This window comes from Zalophus californianus, chromosome 1, assembly GCF_009762305.2.
Source record: "Zalophus californianus isolate mZalCal1 chromosome 1, mZalCal1.pri.v2, whole genome shotgun sequence".
NCBI lineage: Eukaryota > Metazoa > Chordata > Mammalia > Carnivora > Otariidae > Zalophus > Zalophus californianus.
The window spans coordinates 177,432,777-177,451,350 of NC_045595.1; positions in this window are offsets into that span (position 1 = coordinate 177,432,777).

Sequence of the window (18,574 nt, forward strand, 5' to 3'; positions counted from 1 at the left end):
TTTAAAATCACAATTAAAAGAACCCAAAAACCAAAAAAAACCCAAAAAATAAAATTATAATCTGCCTTACCCATCTTCACTCACTTTTATCTTTGATTTTTTCCCATTATACTTATCACCTTTAATGGATTATATTATGTATTTTGTGTATTATGTTAATTGTTTATTGATTCCACAGTAATATTGGCTGATTCCCAGCCAGGCAAGGATCTGTATCTGCTAGGTTCATTGATATTATCCAAATGCCTAGAATAGCACCTGACATAGTCATTCAACAGATTACTGTGCCTGACAAAGAGTAGTTGGTATTATTATTGTCTATCCAGTACACAGTTTATCATCAATTATAATATTTCCCAGAGGTCATATCCCTATTCATCATATTTAATTTAATAGGTAATGAAATTGCACATAGACAATCCTTGAATAAAATGTAGCATAAAATTTTAATGCTATGTCAAACAGAAACTCAGAAACATTACTAGGAAAAGAATCTTTGGGCTAGGTATTGGTGAATAATGAAGCTAGAGACATCCATGATGAGGAGAAAATAAATAATGATAGTGAAAGCTGTGGTGAGTCAACTAGGTTCCCAGCTGCAAGGAATGTTGGCTGGCAACAGCTCACAAATAAGCTGTTTTCCAGGCATTATTCTCAGCTGGAGAGCAAAGATTTGCCCAAGAATATGCTTCCTTCCTTTGGGCAGCTGATATCTATTGGCTGGTCAACAATGCAGGGTATAAATACCCAGCCCCTTGCTTGATTTGGAGTGGGACGTCTAAATTCCATGGAGCTCTTCGTGGAATTGCTAGTGACCTCTGTCGTAAAGGTACAAACTTTCAACTTCTCCTTTTGGCTACTCCTGTTTCTCTTCCTCCCTTTGAGTTTTTGCAACCAGGCATGTTTCCTAGTAAAAGTCCTGCACATAAATCTCTATTTCAGACGCTGTTTCTTTGGGGAAACTTACCTAGGACAGTTTGTACCAGAAATGATCGTAGAAATCACGTACTAAAATGGTAATTTGGATTGTGTTATCTGCTGCCTGGCTGAAAATGAGGACCACATCACTGGAGGTAAGTACAATCCCAACCCCTTGTATGCTGTTGCAGGGAAGCTAGAATCAGGGTGGAAGGGATTACTGACTGTTGCAAAGTCTCAGACGTCTTAGCGTTCAGAGAAGTTGGTATTTCAAGCACTCTGAAATTAGTCCATTTTTGTTGGATGCTAATGCATCAGGGAAAGAAAAGGAAGACTGGAGATGATTAATCACCAATTTAGTCAAAGTGTGAAAGCTAGATGACCTTGTAAGCAGCATAAAGTTATTTTCATCTCTGATGGGTAAAAACAGCTATGCATGAGGCCCATCATTTAATTATAAGAATAAAGGAGCCTTAGAAAATTTCAAAATCTGAAATCTGCAAGTGTGTTTATCCAAAGGTTAAGGTCCTAATTAGAAGGTCATGGGACCCTGTGAAGGTAAGAACTGGATTAATGCACTTGAATTCCCATATTCCTTAAACTCAGGGGCCTTCGAGAATGGTCTGCTGCTCTCTTAAAAGGTTACTGCTCCATCTTTACATGAAGTTGATTCAGATACACTCTGCTTCCATCCCCACTTCCACTCTGTGTTACCACATCATAACCAAACTGAGGCAGTGCTGGGCCTACAAAATGAGGAAAAGGAATACACACCAAAAAAGCTGTAGGACATAGACAAAAATTACTGGTAGGAGTCAGGTAAAGTATGTATAGTTCCTGAGGGGCTGGATGGAGAAGGGTCAAAGGGAGAGATTTTGTTTGTTTGAATATATTAGCAGTTGTGGTAGGCAGAATCATGCCCCCATCTAACCTCCTTAAACCTCCACTTCCTAATCTATGTCTCTCTCTCTCTCTCTCTCTCACGGCGTCTCTCACAGGAGAATTTAAATAGAAAATAGAATAAAGGTTGCTAATAAACTGACCTTAAAATGGGAATGTTATTCTAAGTTATCCTGGTTGTTTCTATAAGGATTCTTAACATTGTAAGGGGGTAGTAGAAAACAAGAGTCAGAAATAGAGCTGTGACTATTTAGAGTAATGCCAGGTAAGCAAGATTCAACATCCCATTGCCTGCTTTGCAGATGAAAAATGAGGCCCGGGGCACCTGGGTAGCTCAGTTGGTGAAGCGTGGGACTTGATTTTGGCTCAGATCATGATCTCAGGGTCATGAGATGGAGCCCACTTAAGCTCTGTGCTCAGTGGGGAGTCTGAGATTATCTCCCTTTGCCCCTACCCCTGCTCGCGTATGTGCACTCTTTCTCTCTTTATAAAATCTTAAAGGCCGGGGAAGGGGGAGAAGCCAAGGAATTTGCGTAGCCTCTAGAAGCTGGAAAAAGCAAGAACATGGGTTCTGCCCCAGAAACTCCAGAAAGTAACACAGCTCTGGCAAATTTTAGCCTAATGAGACTCATTTTATTTTATTTATTTATTTTTAAAGATTTTATTTACTTGACAGACACACAGAGATGGAACACAAGCAGAGGGAGTGGGAGAGGGAGAAGCAGGCTTCCTGCAGAGCAGGGAGCCCAATGTGAAACTGGATCCCAGGACCCTGGGATCATGACCTGAGCCGAAGGCAGACACTTAACGACTGAGCCACCCAGGCGTCCCTAATGAGACCCATTTTAGACTTCTGTCCTCCGTAATTTGTATTATTTAAGACATTTAGGTTTTGGAGACTTGTAGCAACAGAAAACTAACACAGCACTCCTTCATGAAGTAGGATGTAACACCTTGGCAAAGACACCATGAGATGGTGCTAATATGGTACCAGAAGAATGAATAAAACAATGACCTGTACAAAGTAAAATATTTATGCCTGAACTGCCTTGGCTTACAGCATCTGGAAGAATGAGTGTCTCTAACTTGAAGGAGGGAAATGGGCAACCACCTCAGTAGCCCCACTGCAGTTTACCCGTATCTCTCAGATACATTTGCTTCACGTATTTTTGCTCCACCTGGGAAAATTTCTAGCATGATGCTTGAGGGTGTTAGCTGTTGATGGGACAAAGTTAATTTCTGTTCCAGAATTGTCCTGAGCAGAAGAGAGCTGCCTTTCCCAAAGTTAACATCTTCCTCAAGAGAAGTCAAAAAACATGGTTGGTGAGGAAGTACAAGAGTGTTAGACACTCTTCCTCAATTTGAGACCATTAGGAAGGATCATCCCAGCCCCAGAGTTTTCTGTGGAGATCAGCTGAGATACCTGTGGAAACCATACCACATTTCAACCTCTCCTCTGCCCAGCACTGTTTCTTACTCTTCCAGGTGGTGTTCTCCAGAGCAAGGTCCAAATAAACCTCCTGCATACAACTCTCCATGTTGGAATTTGTTTCCAGAGAATTAATCTGAGGAAAGAAAATAACTTTTCTCCCCTTTGAAATAGGCAGTGATTTCTTAAGTGTTGGGCTGAGAGCAGATCATGTGCTACAACATGCCCTCAGATTTTCCGAAGGTCAAAAGTTGAGCTTATCTCAATATTATCTTTCAAGTTATAAAGCTTTTTAAGTGATCTAAAGAAAGCTGCTTTGCTGTGATGGATTGGGGAAGAATTTGTAGCCTACCTCTACTGTTTGATGTGATCCAGGTGTGATGACTTATCCTAAGATTGAAAGGCTATAGCTGGTTTAAGATACAGCCAGCCTGAGTTTAGGCATGGGTAGATCGAGATATATTCAATAGCATTCTGGAAAGGCTAAGAGGGTCTGGGACCTATACTCAAGAGGCAATTACTTTATTAATTCATTCATGTATTGATTCATTCATTCAACAGGTGAATGAGTGTTTGTCCAAATGTTCTAAAGTGTTTGGCACTGTTTCAGACCTAGGGATAGCACGACTGTAGAGGAAAGCTACTGCCCTTGTCTTTCCAGATGGGGTAGAGACTTGTAAACATGTATTTTAAATATTGGATGATGAGTGCTGTAAGGTAAAAACAGAACATACCTAAGCAAGGTTAGAGGTGGAATAATAAAGGCAAAGCAAACAGCAAAGGCAAAGGCCCAAACTTCTGAGAGGATAACATGGTATTGCTCAGGGACCTGGAAATATTTAAGCTTATCTGTGGGCTAGAATGGAAGGAACGAGGAAGATGAGAGAAAAGGGGTGAGCAAAAGCCAAATTGTGAAATGTCTTGTAGGTGGGTCATGTTAAGAGCTTAGACTTTATCCTGAACGCTATAGGGAGAATTGGAAGATTTTTAAATAGGGAGTGATATGATCATATTTGCCTTTCAGAAATATCAGTGTGAAACCCTCACAGAACATGGCTCAGATGGCACAATCTGTGGCAGTTCCTGATGCTAGCAAACTTGGTAAAGGCTCTGTAAACCTTGATCTCTCAGTGCCCTGTAGAGATTTAATATAGAGTTAGGAGTCTAACACCTTTTATTTATAGGATGCAAATAAAGAACATCAGGAAACTCTAACCAAGAAAACACACAGAACACCTTGGAAATTATTGGGGTAGTCGTCATCGTTTCTCAAATATACCAATGATAAAATTTGTGGCATGATTAAATATGACCTCTCAGATCACGGAACTATTCTTTGACTATATTTTCAAAAAGCAATTCTGCTCAGGGCATTCACTATAAATTAGTGAGCAATGAATCTTCTCATTTCCATCAGTATTTTCAAATTTTGTTCAAAGACTCCAAAGATGAATAACCATGGGTGATATTAACACAATAAAGTTTTTTTTTTAATATTCTAGAAAATGTCATTTCCCTTAGACACAAGCCCTCCGCTATGTCCTTGTCTGGAGTTTCATTTTCCTAAGCTTCAGTAAAAATCCTAGAATCTAATGTTTTGGAGAAAAGTGTTATTAACCCTGATGAAGGTCCTTTTAACCCTAGGCAGTAGGAAATTTTAACTTCTGATATCAGAAATAATCAGAAATATTGTCATTCCTACAGCTGAATGTACCAGGACTTAATTCAGACTCCCCTTAAGAATGGGTTGTAAATAGTCTTAATCCCAAACATTTAGTGTTCAGATGTATTCTTTTTGAGTCTCATTAAAAGCAACTGATCAGGAGAATAAGAAGCCTTTTTTGGTTCAGTCTGCCCTGATAATGCCAAGTAAGCAGGTGGGTGAAGCCTGGACAAGAGAACAATGTGAAGAAATGTTTGCTCTACAAATCTAAAATACGAATCAAATGGTGTAAGTTTCCCCAGAAACAGAATCCTACAAAACACCAGTTGATCAAAACATTATTTACTCAGAGAAATAAAACTCAGTTAAAAACCCTGGACATATGTTTTATTTTTTGTTTTTTTGGTATGAATTATACAATGCCTGTCTATGTTAATACATCTAATAGTTATTAGGCTCATGAGAGATAAATATGAACTTACAAAGTCACTAATGCAAAATAATAGAAAATCTGTACTGGGAAAGTACAGATATTTTCTAGGTTGGCCAGATTGAGCCATTTAATTTAAATGTTGAATGACCACCTAAATTTTATTGAATTTTCAATTTTTAAAACATTAATGTGGGATACAAAGTGCCATTACATCCCATGAGCTTATTCCTGATTACATATTTACTAAATTAGAATCTCTTTATAATACCCGGATACAACACTGGTTCTATAAAATAAATATTTCCATGTTTGATCAGCAATGCATTTGGGTTTTATTATAGGCGTTGTTATTATTGTACATACCCTTTTGGGATGATGCCATGCAGCTTGGGTTATACCCCAGATATTCTGGGGTATCTCTGACATTTATTCTCTATGTCCTGTATTATAAATCTATACCACTGACCTAATTTAGTATCCTGCACTTTAGACTTGCCTCTACTGCTGCCCCATATCTGCATTCTAATGTTGGCTAGGCATCCCAAAATAAATATTTAAAACTTAATTCCCCTAAATCTGTGTTTATTTCTGTACCTTTCTTTTACTCAGGGCAGGATATCCTCTGATATAGCTGATAATAAAAGGATAATTTTGACAAGGAAATATCTGTACTTTTTAATTACCAAGTAATATGTATTACACATATTAGCTATGCTTCATTCCATCCTTAAAATCACACCTGGATTTTATTTTATTTTATTTTATTTTATTTTTTTTTTAAAGATTTTATTTATTTATTTGAGAGAGAGAGAATGAGAGACAGAGAGCATGAGAGGGAAGAGGGTCAGAGGGAGAAGCAGACTCTCTGCCGAGCGGGGAGCCCGATGTGGGACTCGATCCCGGGACTCCAGGATCATGACCTGAGCCGAAGGCAGTCGCTCAACCGACTGAGCCACCCAGGCGCCCCCACACCTGGATTTTAAACTTTCGAATCTTTCTATGTTTGGATTTTTACTAGAATACATTATAAATTTTTAAAAGTCTGTTAGGAAAATCTACCATGTTACATACCAGTAAGGTCTGTATACATAGTGCTAATTTCAGTAACATCGCTGTTATTAACATAATTATTTCCTGTGCAGTCTGTGATAGAGATAAAATAATCACGTGAGGACTCAAATACTGTCCCTTTATTGCTCCCTTTGCCCAGACTAATTCAAGACCTATGTGAGCTATCAGACTGAGCAGGCACTACATAACCAAGCCAACAATAACAATTCCTTATGAATACCTTCAGTACACTTACTTCAAGTGTACTGAGTGCCAAGCACGGATCTAAGGCCTTTATGTATATTTAACCCTCAGACGGCTAAGGTAGTAGCTACATTCACTCTCCTCATTTTATAGATGCCTAAAAGGAAACATGGGAGAGAGAAACGTACTAAAGATAAAAAAAAAAAAAAAAAAAAAAAAACTAGGTGGAAGGACTATCCTTGGAGCCCTGTTGAGCTATAGGGCCAAGACACTAAAACTATATTTCTCCCTGGGTGCGGTATTTTTCTTGTACATGGTATTCACTCTTATTGGCCTCTCATGACACTGTCAATTAAATACCTCCGGTTCCAATTTAGAAGTGGGGCTAACCTCAAAGGGAGGGATATCTGGGAGGGAATAAATACCTTTTCTTTAGATGGAAAGGGAATTTGTGATTTAGGTTACTTGGCAATTTTTTTTTTAAAGAGCTACTCATGAAAAATATTTCTGGCTCACATCAAAATGCCTAATGCTTTTAAGGTAGACATGTTGAGTAGACTCTTGGACTCTTTGCCTTCCCCTTTCCTTAATCAACAAATGTTACTTATTTTACCTCAAATTCACCTAAAATTTATCCTGTTTTCTCCATCCTGACAATATTGCTTTTTCTTCTCCCATAAGAACTTTCTTCTTAATTGGTTCTGTATCATCATGTTTGACTCTTTCTAAATTATTCTGTAAATTTCAGCAAGTGTACACTTTCCAAAATGCAAATCTTATGTTAATTCCTTGCAAAAACTCCCTGAATACTTCATTTCTCAGTGTATATTATATTTTTGTATAATAAGGTCTCTACTTAGCTCTCTAGCTTCATCTCTTCCTACTTTATAGTTCACACTCCAACTATATCAAACTTCGCTAGTCTTTCAATGCATCTCATGCTGTCTTGACTATAGGCTTTTGATTATTTATGTTGAAATAATTTTAGACTTTCAGAATATCTGCAAAAATAGTACTGAGATCCTACATATTGTTCACTCAGATTCCCCTAATGCTGACAACCTGCATAATCATTAAAACTATGAAATTAACATTGGTACAGTACTATTATGGAAACTACAGTCTTTGTAACTGTTTTTTACCTGTTTTTACATTAAAGTCCTATTTCTGTTCCAAAACCCGGTCAAGGTTCCCAAGTTATATTTAGTTATCATGTTTCCTTTGTCTACTCCAATCTGTGTCAGTTTTTCAGTCTTCCAATATCTTTCAACATAATAATACTATAAGAATACTAGTCAACTATTTTATGGGATTACATTCAATTTGAATTTCTCTGGTGTCATAAGATTGAGATGATGTTGTTCAGCAAGAATATCACAGAAGTGATCAGTGCATCACATGAAGGAGTACATGATGTTGATATGTCTTAACTTTGGTTAAAGATATTTTCATGGTAAAGTTACTGTTTTCCATTTGTAATTGATAAATGTCAGAGAGATTTTTAGACTATGCAAATATATAGGTACTCCTCAAAGTTTTGCCTACAAACTTCCACATCCACTTGTGGAACTTGCCTGAAAAATTAAAATTGAGTTCTGATTGTTATTTTTTTAACTTTCCTCAATTCTATATTATTTTTTCTGTTAAAAAAAAACCCTCTTCCTGGGGCACCTGGGTAGCTCAGTTGTTAAGTGTCTGCCTTCGGCTCAGGTCATGGTCCCGGGGTCCTGGGATCAAGCTCCAAATTGGGCTCTCTGCTCAGTGGGAAGCCTGCTTCTCTCTCTCCCACTCATCCTGCTTGTGTTCCCTCTCTCGCTGTCTCTCTCTCTCTCTCTCTGTCAAATAATTTTTTTTTTAAATCTTCAAAAAAAAAACAAACCTCTCTTCCATTTATTCACTTATTTATTCATAGGACTGAGTTCATGGATGTTTATTTTATTCTAGGGATTATAATCAGCGCTGTTGTTTCATTATGTGTTGCTCAAATTGTTAAACAGTTGTTGGACTTTAGCCACTAGGAACTTCTACAGATTGGCTCCTGTGTCTTTTCCACATTCTCATGATTTTATGAATTATTTTTTTTCTAACATCCACATGATGCAATAAATTTATCTTGCATTTTCTCTGCCCTAGATTCAACCACTTCTCCACATTGGCCTTGGTTGCTTCATTGACAATGGCACTTAGAAACCAATATCTGAGTGTTAGATGTGCTCATTGTTACAATGATACCATTGTTTCTAGTCCCTCTGATTAAACAGATAGGAAATAAGTATATATGCTAAAACCTGTACACATAAAGTAGTTCCGGAATTGTTAACACATACCCAGTAAGCAAAAAAATTAACTAGAGTACAATGTTTGCATACACTTCTTGTTGTCTTTAATCTTTATCATGTCAAATCACTTTTTCAAACATAGGCAATTATGTTCTTTCCTACTCCCTTCATTGTTATTCACATAATGCTGAGGTTCATCTGTTACAGTTTGTATTTCATTTATATTTCTGCATCTTGTTTTTGTTTTTATTTACATACAGTAAAATATACTCTGTACAGTTCCTATGGATTTTGGCAAATGCATGGAATTGTGTATTTGCCAACACTATTATGAATCAAAACAATTTTGCCATTCCCAAAATTGTTCTGAATTGCCCCCTCTTTTAGTCAATTTCTCCCCCATCCTCAATGCTAGAAAGCATTGATCTATTTTCAATACTACAGTTTTGTCTGTTCCAGATTATAATCTCCATGAAAGCCTACATTATATGACTTTATGGATCTAGCCAAAGCTTTCAAAATGCATTTTAGTTTCATCCATATTGTTGCATGAATTAATAGTGTGTTCCATTTTATCACTTAGTAGTATTCATTTGGTGGCTAGTACCACAGTAATCTATTCACTTGTTGAATGACATATGGGTTTCCAGTGTTGGGTGATTATGAATAAAGCTATTAAAAATATTCATATACAGATTTTTATGTGAACGTAAGTTTTCATTTCTCTTGGGTAAATAGCTAGAAGTGTACTGTGTGGCAATATGTGTCTATTTACTCCATGAGAAAGTCAAATTGTTATCTGTAGTAGCCATAGGTTTTTCTTTTGTACCAGCAGTGTATGAGACTTCCTCTTATTCCACATCCTTGCCACATCTTGGTAGTGTCAATATCTTTTCATTTTAACCATTAAGTGTATGGTCATAACTCAATGTGGTTTTGATTTTCATTCTCTAGTTCCTAATGCTGCTGAGCACCTTTCCCTATGCTTATTTACTGTTCATCTATCTTTTTTGAAATACCTATTTAAAATTTTTTGCCAATTTTTTAATGGCTTTTGTAGTGGTTGCTAAGCTTTCAGACATTTTTAAATATTTGGGAAATGTGCAGTTCATTAGAAAGGTGACTTGCAAATAACTTCTTTCATTCTTTGTCTTGTCCTTTCATGCTTTGGTGTCTTATGGTAAGAAAGAAAATAAAACTATTTGCCTAACTGATTATTATAATTTCCTATGTTTTTTTTATAATAGTTTTACATATTTATTTTGAGCTAACTTTTGGCATAAGATGTAAGATATAGGCTATACAGGTTAAGGCTTATTATTTTTATTATCAGCGTATAAATGTTCCAGCACTGGCTGTTTAAAAATGTATAAATGTTCCAGTGTCTTTTGTTGAAAAGACTGTTCTTTCCAAATTCAGTTGCCTTTTCATCGATGTCAAAAATAAGTGGATTGCAAAGAGTCTATTCCTTGATTCTCTATTCTGTTCTCTTATTCCATGCATTTTTCCACTTGCCCTGATTAGTGAAGAATTATAGTAAGTCTTAAAATCTTCATGTGAGCTTTCAAATTTTGCTTCTTTTTTTTTTGTTTTTGTTCTCCGAGTTCCTTTGCCCTTCTGTGAAAATTTTAGAACAGCTTGTCAATATCTACAAATACTGCTGTAATCTTGACAGGGATTGTATTGAATCTACAGATCAATTTGGGAAAAAAATTCTGTTTTAAACTATTGAATTTTTTGAGTCACATACATAGCATATCTTTGGTTATTTAGGTCTTCAGTTTCTTTCATCAGTGTTTTGTACTTTTCAGCAGATAGATCCTGAATATTATTGGTTAGATTATACATAAATATTATTTTTTATAGTATAACTGTATATGATACTTAATTTTTTCCAATCATTAATTAGTAGTTACTAGAGCTACAGTTGATTTTTGTATGTTGACCTTGTATCCTGAGACCATTCTACACTCATTACTTTTTTATTAAGATTTTATTTTTGTCAGAGCACATGCAGGCACAAGAAGGGGGAGCAGCGGCAGGCAGTGGGAGAAGCAGACTCCCCACACAGCAAGGAACCCCATGTGAGACTTGATCCCAGGACCCTGGGGTCATGACCTGAGCTGAACTCAGATACTTAACTGGCTGAGCCACTCAGGCATCCCTCTAAACTCATTACTTTTAGAACCTTTTTATGTGGATCCTTTAAGATTTTTCTACATAGACAATTCTGTCATCTGTAAATAGAGGCAGTTTTGTTTTCTTCCTTCCCAATGTAAATACCTCTTCTTTTTCTTGCATTATTACACTGACATCTATTACAATGTTAAATAGGAAGGTAAGGCAGACTTGTTCCCAATTAAGGGGAAAACTTTCATCATTAAATATGTCACTTGTAGATATTTTACAGATACTTTTTATCAGTTTAAAACATTTTTTTCTTTCTCTAGTTCGCTGAAAAAATTGATAATAGATGATATTCTTCAACTGTTGAAATGTTCATATGATTTTTAAAATTCTTTTTATATAACAAATTAACACTGGAAAAGGCATGTTCTCTGGTGTTATGATTCAGACTTAGGTAGAAACCATGTCCCTGGGTATGGAGCATATGACTTTCTCATTACTTCTGACTCTTCCTCAATATGAATTCTGGGTCCAGCATATATTCCTGTCTCTCCTCCAAGGATAGAAGAGTTTTCTCTTTTTCTGTTTCTTTTTCTGGCTACACTACATTTTCACCAGTGCTCAAAGACATCTGTTTTTGATGCCCTTTCTCTCAGAGAATAGGGCATTTTCCCACAGGGGAGATAGAAAAGATCTGGGCAGTTTTCATGTCCCTTGCACAGGAGCTGCTCTTCCTCCTCACTCTAGTGTGCACTAACTTGGAAGTTTTCTCCATCTTCTCAGTACTTTTCTGTGAGTATCTCAGAGGGTTGATGGCAAAAAGATCTGTGAAAAATATGCCAACTCCCTTTACTTGTGTGGCCTCCAGCCACTCCACATAGTCTCTCCACACTTAGCCTTTACTAATTTGTTAACTAGAATACTTCTGCATTTGCTCTGGATAATCAGGTGCTCAAGTTCTGTCTCTCCCTACAGGCATCTTTCTTTAGATTTTGTGGTGGTTGATTACCTTGTAACCTCCAATCCCTGATGGGTATTAAAACAGTCATGAATTTTCAGTTTGTCCAAGTTTTTGTTGTAAGAGTAGATATGATGCTTTGTAGCTTTCTATTCTCTGGAGTAAAATCTAGAAGGCTTATGAGCTTTTGAACCTGTTCCGTCTCTTGTAGTAAATTCTCTCATGTTCTCATTTGTTACCCTGTCATCAACCTTTTCATAGACTTTCCAAATTATACACTCTTTTACTCTTTTGATGAAGTCGTCTTTCAGATAAATTCCTCCAAAAGTCCATCTCTCCTAAAAGAGGGGTTCCTCCTATAGGATTCCTCATTTACTTTTCTCATGATTACATTTATTTAATTCCATTGTACTTTCATATTCCCCAGTCCATATCTTTATCCACTTTGTAAGATTCCCAAAGACAGGAGTGTGTTGTATTGCCAGTGCCTGTCACACATTTTCAGCATTCAGTAATCATTTCTGTATTGAAGTCTTCCTATTACTGGTACCAGAGACAGTTTAGACAAGCGTAGTATTATATAAAAGTCTATATCAATCCAGAATTCAGTAATCATGATGTTAAATATTAAATGACCTCTTATTGTCCGAGGAACTGTGCTCCAGGAATATAGGAAAACTGATGAATGTTAGATAATGGAATATGAAATCAATGAAGAAAGGAATGCATCCTTTTATCAATACCCTTCTCCCAGTAGTACTTATTACAGAGTTAATTGAAAATTTTTGGAGATAGGATACAACAGAGTAAAGAAAAGGAAGAATAATGCAGACATATACTCTCGTTTGGGGAGAAAGCAGGAATTTTACATTTTTTTAATTACTGTCATTAATATCAGTAGGAAATTCTTTGCTAAATCCTAATGTAAATCCTAAATAAACTTTATATTTTGTGTTTTTCCTGACCTTTTCCGAAGATCATAAATGTTAGAGTAACAGAAAAGATGTTTAGGGAAAATACAGATGAACTTCAAAAGAAAAGGAAGACACAGCTCCTCATCTGTAGGTAATAATTGTAGGGACAGTGAGCAATCCCAGGGCTAACAACCAGGAAATAGATACCTGGCTCAAGATGCACAGACAATAGGCAGCTTCACAACACACCAAAGTATATTTCCGTAGGGACTGTATTTAATTACTGTACTAGTAAAAATCAGTGGATAGTCAAGTTATTTCCCCAAGGAATTCAACATTTATTCAACATTTACCCAAGCACAAGAAATCCTTCACTGCTTTATGCTCTGAGCCACAGTTAATTGCAGTTGAACTTAATTTTTAATATATATTTTTAATTATAGTCATGAAAATGGACCTAAACATTTTAACATAACAATACTAGACTCAAAAATCTTCAGCTTCTTATCAGCATTTGATTGTAGCTAAATTCTCACTTGGCTACAGAGAGGAATTTCACTAAATCTAGAAATAGCCCATAAATGCAAAACTTAAATTTTAACTTTGTCCTCTTTTTGTAATATATCACATTCTAAAGAAAATATCAACATAATTATTGCCTCGTAAAATAAAAAAAAAGAAAAAAAGATTGGTAGTTTACATCTAAAACTTGACAGTTTCCAATAACTTCCAAATATCTAAAATTATTTTCACAGTATACATTTGTAGTCTTTGGTTACCTGGCAAACTGAAGCTAGGTTTCTGGAAGCAGAATTGTTAAAGGGTAAAAACAGTTTAACACTGTACAGTTAACCAGATTTGTAAATAAAGACAGTTGGAATAACTGGGGACTCTTATCCCAGTCTCTCTTTGTTCAGCCTTTCCTTTTGCATCTATACACATAGCTGCAGAATGACAGGCATGTATCAGAGTGATTCAGACAAAGGGATTTGGAGTCAGATTGTTTGATGAGATGTCCTGCTACACTTCTCAATAGATCCATGGCTTTGAGTAGCTTCCAAGATCTCTTTAAGACTCAGGAGGGTAGTACTGGCATGTAGTGTAAGGAGTTGTTCTCAAAATTAAATAATTTATGTAAAGCAGTAAACATGGTGGCTGATACATAGTCAATAAAATGCTAGCTGCAACATTAATGATCATATATATCATTAAAAGTCAGAATTGTACTACTTGAAAAATCCCAGTAACCGGTAAAGAAGTCACGCCCATTCTTCCTATAAGGGAAGGACTCATTTCTACCAACTGCATTAGGATGTAAAGATGTTCCTCATTTTATAATGGGCTTATTGTCTCTAGAAAAACGAAATAGAGCTCTTTTGTGTTTATTTTTTGCTTCAAAAAACCCTATACTTATAAATTACCATAGGTCAGGATCAACGATTCCAGGTACTCAATAGGAATCCATAGAAAAAAGCAAAACAAAATTTTAAATTACTTAATTCTTGGTCTTACTGGTATTTTACCACTGGTGGAATACTTGATCTATGAGGGAAGGGCAAAAACTTTGGACTCTGACAGGCCTTTATTTGAATACTGGATCTGTCACTTACTAGTTGTATAAATTGGAAAAAAAAAAATTCTGCCTAAGTGTTAAATAATATCTAACAGGGTCATTATAAGGATAAATGATAAGAACTAGGCCTGGTTCATAATAAGACCTTAATAAATGACAGCTATTATCATTTTCATTTAGCATAGGTCATTCTGCTTTACCAAGAAGTAAACATAAACCCAGAGAAAGTAGCAAGGGTTAAGTTTCACTATCTGATTTATAATGCAAATTCCTGTCCTTATAAAAAAAACATTAGAATTTCTTTTAAAAAGACAACTAGAGAGCTTATGTAATTCTTTCAAGTGGTTTATTAAGAGAAATTTATTAAGAGAAAAGCTTAAGAAAAATAAGGTTTTTAAGCTGTCTTCAATTATAACTTGAAAGTTTCTTCTGTTGAGTCATTCCTAATAACCACAATGTCAAGCCTAAATAAGTCTGATATTTGGCAGAGTAAAGGGTCAATTAAGAATGTTTTTCTTAAATTATGAAATATTTTAAGCTTACAAGAAGTTGATGATAAAATGCCTCTATACCCAGCAACTCAGCATAAAAAAATAGTCTTACAATAATTGAGGCCCCAAGATACTTCTCTCAGATACTTGCCTTCTTTGTTCTACCAACAATACATGCCCTCAACATTACCATCATCCTGAATTTGAAGAATGACTTGTAGTGTGTAAACCAAAGCTATAGTAACTTTAATGAATCATCAGAAATACTCATTTTTATTTCTGCAATTGAGTTTTAGAAAAAAACATGAGATTATAAACTTAAGAGAATTTTCTGTACTGCTTTCTGGGTTTTTTATTTCTCAATTTAAATTAAGTAATAATACAAATTCCTTCTGTTGCTAGCAGTACCATGGAACCAGAAAACATCAAGGTCCTCTCTAAATCACAGATGAATGAGATAAATTAATATACCTATCTTTTTTTTAAATTTTTTTATTGTTATGTTAATCACCATATATTACATCATTAGTTTTTGGTGCAGTGTTCCATGATTCATTGTTTGTTCATAACATCCAGTGCTCCATGCAGAACGTGCCCTCCTCAATACCCATCACCAGGCTAACCCATCCCCCTACCCCCCTCCCCTCTAGAACCCTCAGTTTGTTTTTCAGAGTCCATCATCTCTCATGGTTCGTCTCCCCCTCTGACATACTCCCCTTTTCTTCCTCTCCTGTTATCTTCTTCTTTTTCTTTTTTCTTAAAATATTTAAAAAATGGAGCAGCTTGATAAAAACACCCATTCAATAAAAAAAAAAAAAAACATGCAAGGCACCATGCGAAGCAAATTGAGATTTTATCCTTATATTTTGGGATAGATTACAAAGTAACTCTTCCTCTCCTTTCCTTTTGTTAAATATTGTACATAAGTATCTTGGTTTATATTCATCTGTAGCTGCTTTAAAAGTTTGCCACTCTGAGCAAATTAGTAGTGACCTTGCATAGATCTATACCAACTCTTGAAAGCTTAATGTCTTTTCTAACCTTCAAAGACTATTCTCAGGGTGTTTTTTAAAAATGTTAAAATATGCTTTTTAAAATGGAGTGGCTTTTTAAAATAGACTCTAGGGGAAAAAGTGTTAAAATGGACTTTCTTTAAAAATGAATTTTTTTCTATTTACAAGACAAAACTCTATAACCAAACAGGCAAAAATTAATATAGTTTACCTTCTATAATGTTTGCTTTTAATGCTTTGGTTTTAACCAGATGATGTCATGGTAGGAGAATGGAAGTATAAAGGAAAATGATAAGATACATACATAGACTAGAGTTGGTCCTCTCTAAGTGGCTGGAAACCTTCTGTAACCAACTCCATGGCAAAGGAGAAAGAACAAGAATTTTTCTAAGGCAAAGCTGGTCACTGTTTAGAACTTCTTTGTGGATACAGAGCATTTCCCACTTTATATATATGTACACATATACATGCATAATACATACATATGCTATCAAAGAAAATGAATACTATGTCAAGGAAACACTTACTGGAGACCTCTTCAGTGGCAAAAAGAAGAGCATTTTTATTTCTCATATTAACTAACAATATACTCTTACCAGTACTAGTGCAGTACCATATCTTCTCCTCATTCCATCTGACCACTGATTCAAGCACAGGTAGAAGTTTGAGATTCATGTAAGCTAAATGATCATCCCAGAGTCAAAAAATGTTATGTTAGTGTGTGCCCAATAAATTTGGTTCATTTCACCCATGGCATCCAGAGTCCTTGAGATAAGAAACAGAATTAGTTCTAGATCTACTCTATTTTACTAATCAACAAATATATTTATTTTCAGTGAGGGGTAGAAGTGTTGATATTAATGACATGGAAAAGTTCTGTATAATCTCAATTCTGGGACTATATGTTAGAGACTCTGGCTTAATATCTAGAATGCATACTGTGGTAAAAACACTATGTCTGATTATAGTTGATACCTATTTGGAGTGTCTACCAGGATCCTAATAAGCTACTTAAAAGCTCGTCTTCTGACCTCAACTACAGCTCTAAGTCTTCAGTTTTTACTCTGACTCAGTGGCTATGGTTTATGGGACTAGACCCATGAGGCTGAGTTTTCTCCCCAGAAAGTGTTTGGGGATTATAGAAAGGAAGGCAAATAAAGCATTGAAAATGGTGTAGTGGCTATTACTTGCTCCTTATGTGGACTAGAGGACTAGAGAACTAGAGAAAGCCAATACGTAGAGATAAAGAACAGTGAAACAAGCACACTAAGAAAGATAAGTGCAAATCTCAGCTTTTTGGTTCTTCTACTGCTCTGTGGTCCAGCTGATTTTCTGTCATTGACTTTCATGTCTGTCTGTCTCATTATATTTCCCCTTTTTGCCTAAGACATATCAAACTGGTTTTCCCCCCCACCAAAACAGTCCTAATTTAAATATGTAAATTATCCTAATCTTCAGAATAACAGGAATGTGAAAAAATGAAGGCTAACTTAATATTAGGACTATTTTTTTGGAGATTCCTTGCAGTATCTAAGAAGGAACCACTTGATGACTCCTCATTGATATTTGAATTAATGACCTTTACCTAGTAATTTATTTTGAGACTTGGGTGAGGATAGCTTCCCCCCTGGAATCTATAATCAAAGAATATGCATCAAGTTAAATTCAATAGAGAATTAACAATAAAGTCCATAGAGAAGTTTTCTCTGATATTCTCTGACAAGTGGCCATATTCTAATGCTTTTAGCAATTAGGATCTCTTTCATCTATGATGCAGTTAGTTGTATTATTGTTAGTCATGTTAGAATTTTTCTCTCATATTAAAATTTTTCAAAAATGGCACACTGGAAGTTCAGGGGAAGTTTGTCAATGCCTTTTCAAAATGAAAAGTTTACATTGTTAATATCAAAGTACTGTTTTCAGAATGGCAGCCAAAAACTCTCAAGGGATTAGAGAATAGTTACTATGACTGATGTGATGTGAATGGTCTGATAGTGGGTGAGACAGGAAACTAAGCTGTGAAATGCTAAAAATTAAAATGAAAATGAAAACAATAGGGAGACCATGACATTGAGAACTGTGCTTCAACTGTTCTGCTTGTCATCTTGGCCCTAACTTGGCATTAATATTGGATAAGAAATTTAACTTTCTGCATGAGTTTCTTCATCTTTAAACAAAATGGGGAAAAAAATCTCTAAGGGGCCTCTTCTAACTCTGATGTCCTATGGGTAAATAAAAGAATGTATCACAAATACCTAATGTAGCCACTCTACTAATCAATGAGGCATGCGGTGCTCATGGAACAATGAGTAGGGCCGAGCACTTCAGCACAGTACTTCATCAAATGCTGAGCCTTGACCTCTCTGTTCTTACTGTGACCCATGATGCATGGCTAACAGAGAGTTTCAGCGTGCCATCTGTCACATCAGCATCTGTAGTTTGAGGACTGGATGATAGCCAAAGATCCATCAATTGATGTATCAGTCTTTCCATTCTTAAAGTCATACAGCTTTAAAAGTGATGTCTTTGCCTTTATCTACATTTTACTTTTGATAAATCATAACTCAGTGGTTAGCAATGAACTAGACAAGTAAGTGAATAGTAAATCACTGATACTGACTG